We start from the raw sequence: 6733 nt of genomic DNA, 5'->3' as shown, positions 1-6733 counted from the left end.
TATATATATATATTTTATATATATATATTTTGTTAAGGGATATCCAACCTCTCAATGGACACTGTAGAAAATTCCCATGCAATGTTGTTTGGGAATCCAGTGCAATAAGGATAAAATTGCTCTGGGAAACAAAGGACAATAAAGGGACAGTCCTCTGGTCACCAGCTTTAAATTGTTGTGGTTTAGTTAGCAATAGAATATTGAACACATTATAGGGCACAAACGTATAGGCAGGCAATATCAATTTCAAATCTTAAAACACCAATATGAAGGGACCAAAAGTCATGTCAGGGGGCCTAGGCTCAGTCGGTTAAGTGTCCCATTTCACCTCAGGTTATGATCTCACGGCTTGTGAGTTTGAGCCCCGAGTTGGGCTCTGGGCTGACAGCTCATAGCCTGGAGCCTGCTTTAGATTCTGTGTCTCCATCTCTCTCTGCCCATCCCCCTGCACCCTCTCTCTCTCAGATAAACAAACAAACAAATAAATAAACACAGGTCATTGAATTCATGATCTATACCTATTCAACCAGTATCAGTCCAATTTAATGTTTATTTATTAAGTTCTTGTCATATCCTGAGGATATAGAAATTAAAAAAAATAATGTTCACCTTCCAGAAGCTCACATCTTATATTTTAATATCAATGTAATAGAAGTTAAAGCTTAACATATATAGTTAATTATTAACCATATTATAGAAACACTAAAAAAGCAACTGTGGCTGGGAGGGTGGAGTAGTGGTCAGTGATTATTTCATGAACTATACAACATTTGGACTGAGCTTGAGAAGTTGACCAAACTTTTAGTAGATTAGAAAATGCCATTCCGAGGGCACCTGGGTAGCTTAGTTGGTTAAGTGTCTGACTCTTGATTTCAGCTCAGGTCATGATCTCATGGTTTGTGAGATTGAGCCCCACCCACATCAGGCTCTGTGCTGACAGCATGAAGCCTGCTTGGAATTCTCTTTACCCCTCTCTCTCCACCCCTCCCCCCCTTTGTGTTCACTCACTCTTCTCTTTCTCTTTCTCAAAATAAATAAATAAACTTAAAAAAATAAAACAAAAAAGGCCATTCCAGGCTGTATGATGAACTGAGAGGTATAGCCATTCATGTTTATAAACAGCAAATAATTCTGAGAAACTGGAAAATAGGAAATCAGAATGTCATGGATAAAAAGACTGACAGATAAACATAGTCCAAAAGAGGGAGACTTTCATGCTCCTCACTGGAGGATTTGAGAAAAGGCATAGCCATGTGTAGCAGACTACGATGGAATTGTCTAAGAAAGTCACAACAGCACTTTCTCTCTGAGAATAGCCCTGCTATTTCATAGGGGTAGGGACTTATTTGTCCTGTTTGTACTGCTTGATGTTGTATCAGTCTTCCATTGATTATACAGAAGACTGGGATACCACTTTGATACCAGGTAACTGGGTTCATTACCAGACAAGCTACTTAGGCAGATTAGTTATTATCTCTAGGTATCATCTTCATCACCTATAAAATGGAATTACAGGGTCTTGGTAAGGATTACATTTAAAAATGCATTAAGGCATTTTCACAGGAAATTGTTCTTAGTAAGCAAAAAGCAAAAATACTATCAACATCACTATCAACATCATCACCCATAATCATCATTATCATTGTCATTTGTGGCCAATTTTTTTCTCCAGCATTTAGAAATGAGGTGAAAAATGTATAGATTGGTCTACATCATTTGCTAAGGCTGCCAGTGTTAGAGGAAAGCATGTTTGGCTAAATTCATGCAACATCAGAGAAATATCTGTGAAGAGACAGAAAAAAACAGAAATGTAACACCCCTAAAGAAGGAAGCAGAAACAAATCACTGCAACTCTCGAATCTGCCCAGATTTTTGATGGCCTCCCTGTTTCCATTCCTTCATAATTGAGGTGTCATTTCTTCCTTTGAGTTCCTTCTGAAAGCACTGTATCCTTATCACAAATTATTTTTATTTTTAAAAATTTTTAACATATTTATTTATTTATTTATTTTAAATGTTTTATATGGGGCGCCTGGGTGGCTTAGTCGGTTAAGCGTCATGCTCATGCTGTCTCTCTCTCTCTCNTTAACCGACTAAGCCACCCAGGCGCCCCAATTTTTATTTATTTTTTGAGAGACAGAAAGAAGACTGTGAATGGGGGAGGGGCAGAGAGAGGGAGACACAGAATCTGAAGCAGGCTTCAGGCTCTGACCTGTCAGGACAGAGTCTATGTGGGGCTCGAACCCACGAACCGTGAGATCATGACCTGAGCCGAAGTCAGACGCTTAACCGACTGAGCCACCCAGAATCCCCTGAATTCTTTTTATTTTTATTTATTTTTATTTATTTATTTTCTTTTGTTCCAGATAAGTGGATTACTGTCACTAGCTCCTAAGGGGTCTTTTAACTTAGAAGACTACATCCCAAACTTGAAAACAAAAATTCAAATGATGATACAGTATGACAGCTGGATGGACTGACTGCACACCCCCTGGAGAGCAAATCTAGATAAAGTGGAATCATGAGTGTACTGCCTGTGCTTTCTGGAAAGGAAGGTGCTAACTGGCAAATACATAATGACCTTGCTGCCTAATGAATCTCTCACACCTCCCTGGAGTAGAATAAGCACTTCGGTAAACTGCATGAACTCTTTCAGGCCACTAGGGGACTACTGAGCGTCATCTTCTGGCAGTGCTACCCTTGCCCCAGAATCTGTTTGCCTATTTATCAGGTGCTTGGAGCATCGGAAAAGGAGGACAGAAATTTGGGCTCAAGCCCAGTGATGAGCTCTGGGGAAATGTTATAGAAGAACAAGCAGAATGGAAGTCTATTAACATGGATTCTGTTGGACTTGGATAAGATGTAAATTCCAAACCTACTGCCTGTAATGGGATATTCTCAAAGCAGGTGATAAAAATAAACATTTGAGAGTGCCGTGGGGGGTGGGGGGGGCGGCGCTTGGGTGGCTCAGTCGGTTAAGTGTCTGACTTCAGCTCAGGTCATGATCTCACCGTTGGTGGGTTTGAGCCCCGCATTGGGCTCAGTGCTGACAGCCAGCTCAGAGACTGGAGCCTGTTTAAGATTCTGTGTCTACCCCTCTCTCTGACCCTCCCCTGCTCACGTCATCTTTCTCTCTCTCTCTCTCTCTCTCTCTCTCAGAAATAGATAAAATTTAAAATAAAGAAAGTGCCATGGAAAGGTCAGAGGCCTCCATAGGAATAATTTTGTCCTTCATGTTGTTATATTAAATGACTTTATGTTTCTTCTTAGAATAAAATATAAGACGTTTGCCATTTATATAGGAGTGATTTAATCTAAGGGGAAAAAATAAATGATGGGGTGGGTGGGAAGACTCTTCCACAAAGAGGCTAAGAGGTATTTGATGCATAATTTGGAGCTAAAGGCTCAACAGTGATTAGTGATGTTACACACACATGCTGCTGGTAAATGTACTCTAACAAACCCTGACCATCAAAGACACACAAATTATTTTAAAATAGACTTTTAACAGGCTTTGGAGAGAACATGCTAGAAGTAGAGTATCTGATATGTCAGAATTAAAAGAGCTATATAGCTCTGTGAACTTGCAGTGTCGTTGTTGCTGCCCATTTTACTATTATGACACTATATCAGTAAGGAATGTGTTAGATGTAAAAACAGAAAATTCAACTTGCAGTGGTGTAAACAAAATGGTTTCTTTTTCCTAAAGAAAAGGAGAAAAGGATGGAGGTAGGCAGCTCCTGGCTTTGGCAGCTAAGTAATGCCAGAGCTGACAAGGCTGCATTTCATGGTTGCAATATGGCTACATTAGTTTCAGTAGTCATTATCTGCATTCAACAGAAGAAATCAAGAATAGGGTCACGTGGCCCTGTCTGGTTCCAGGGGGAGTTGAGAAAGTTACAATATAGTCTTTGATTTCTGGTTTAGGAAACGAATAGATCCAGATAGATATACAGATGAATCCTAGAAAAATCTTTTGATATTTACTATAGAAATCTTGGAAATTGAACTCATTGCATAGCAAGGAATATTCTTTTTTTAGTTTTGTCATCCTTTATAATGTAGGTGGCCAAAAAGATGAGGATTAGGAATGAATGTTAAATGGGCCATCTGTCACAAGCAGAGAACTGCCTCTAGGTAGATTAATTATAACGACATGCCCCTTATTCTGGTATAAAGTCTCAGGGAGTGGACTGAAGGCTACATTTCTGTTGCCACTGGGACACTCAGCTTTTGGGCTGGGCACAATCTGGACAAATATATGGAGAAGCATTGTGAGAGGCATATGAGAATTTTGCAAAATCCTTTCTCAATATTTTTCCTAATATCTTAATATTTTCCTCAATATTTTAAAAATATTCTGCTGAATTCCATTGTCATTTGATACAAATAATACAGCCACTATCCAAGGGCTACTAGAATGAGAGACCTGACAGTTAAAGCACTTAGACCATCAAAGGCCTAAATGGTTGAAGCACATTAGTTTAGCTCCTACCAGAATTACCCTTCCTGGGTTACATTTCTAAGTTATAAACTTATGTTTCCTACAGGAAAGAATCAAAAGACATTGTACCTATAACATCAATTAGTAGCCATTATATTAAGTCCCATTTGGAAAATTTCTTGTAAAATTAAGTAATAGGAAAACCTTTGTCTTGATGAGAAACTAAAATAATATTCTTCTTTCCGCAAATGATATAACTGAGCGTGTTTCCCCTTTAGACCTTGCTGCCTGGATACTCAAAGTCAAAACTGAATTATAGCCGACTTTTGTTTGGGTTAATCTTATCTTACCCTTGTACCTGTTTTTCTATTTTTATTCTACATTTTGCATTTGCTTTTCTCTGAAAGGCTCCTCAAAACTTCTAGAGAAAAACTAGAATATAAATAAATACTAACCAGTAAAATAGTTCTTGGTGATTTTCTGGGTTACTCATTCATTTGGATCAGTTATATCATATTATCTATTGATTATCTGGTATAGTGTTTGAACTAAAACCCAGGATTAAATAAAATAATACCAATGGAGAAAACATTAAGCATTAAAGGACAGTTGGAACTAGAAAATTCAGCAAAATCAGACAGTGAACTAGAGATATTGTATAGAAAAGAGTCAGTTACTTTGAAGTCCCTGCCAATTTATACTTTGAAACTACGTTACCAAAATATCACATATCTTCTCGTTTTAAAGGTAAGAAGGAAATGCTGTTTTATTTATATGGTAAAAAAAATTACCCTTTTTTTCTTTAGGTCTTTTTTTTTTAGGTTCACAGTAAAACTAAGAGGAACGTACTGAGATTTGTCATATATCCCCTACTCCCACACTTACATGGTCTCCTCCCTTATCAACATCTCCCACCACGGTGCTATATTTGTTACAATTAATGAGCCTACACTGGCATATCATTATCACCCAAAGTCCATAGTTTACATTTTTGTTCACTCTTGTACATTCTATGGTTTTGGACGAATGTAGAATGACATGTATCCAAACTTCTAGTATCTTATAGAGTATTTTCACTGTCCTAAAAATCCTCTGTGCTCTACCTATTCAACCTTTCCCAGGCCCAACCCATGGAAGCCACTGATATTTTTACTGTCTACATAATTTTGCCTTGTCCAGAATGTCCTATAGTATGTATAGTAGTAGTATATAGTATCTAGATTTTCAGATTGGCTTCTTTCACTTAGCAATATGCATGTAAGTGTCCTCCACACTTTTTTTTTTATGGCTTAATACCTCATTTTAAAAATACTGAATAACAGTCCATTGTCTGGATATACCACAGTGTATTTATCCATTCACCTGCTGAAGGACATTTTGGTTGCTTCCAAATTTTGGCAATTGTGAATAAAGCTGCAATAAACACCTATGTGTGAATTTGTGTGTGAATGTAAGATTTCAACTCTTTTGGGTAAATACTAAGGAGCACAATTGCTGGATCATGTAAGAGAAGGTTTAGTTTGTAAGAAACCACCAAACTGTTTTCCAAAGTGGCTATACCATTTTGAATTCCTACCAGGAGTGAATAAGAGTTTCTCTTGTTCCATATTCTCACTAGCATTTGGTGTCATTAATGTTCTGGATTTTGGCCATTCTTATAAGCATGTAGTGGTATCACATAAGTGTTTTAATTTTATTTCCTTAGTGACATGATTTGGAGCATCTTTTCATATGCTTATTTTCCATCTATATAATATATATTATATCTGGTGAGGTGTCTGATAAAGCCTTTTGGCCACTTATTAATCAAGTTGTTTTCTTATTTTTGAATTTTATTTTAAACATAAAATATAAATTTTATAATAAATTATATATTTATTATAATTTATACATATAAATTATAAAATTTAAATTTATAATTTAAACATATAATTTAAGCATATATGTATTGTTTATATGTGTATATATATATGTGTATATATATAAACAATATGGGTTTGAACTCTGCAGGTCCACTTATATGCAGATATTTTGCAGCACAGTACTGTAAATGTTCTTTGTCTTCCTTATGATTTTCTTAATAACATTTTCTTTTCTCTAGATTATTTTACTTTTAAAATACAGTATAGAAAACATATACAAAAATGTGTTAATTGACTATTTTATTGGTAAGGCTTCTAGTCAACAGTAGGCTATTATTACAGTATATATATTTATGTATATATTGTTTCCATTGTATGTTCAAATAGGCTCTTAGCCTATTACTTTGTTTACAATATATTTTGTCAT

The sequence above is a fragment of the Crocuta crocuta genome, unplaced genomic scaffold, assembly GCF_008692635.1.
Source record: "Crocuta crocuta isolate KB4526 unplaced genomic scaffold, BGI_CrCroc_1.0 scaffold343, whole genome shotgun sequence".
Lineage (NCBI taxonomy): Eukaryota > Metazoa > Chordata > Mammalia > Carnivora > Hyaenidae > Crocuta > Crocuta crocuta.
Note: the sequence above shows the minus strand (reverse complement) of the source record.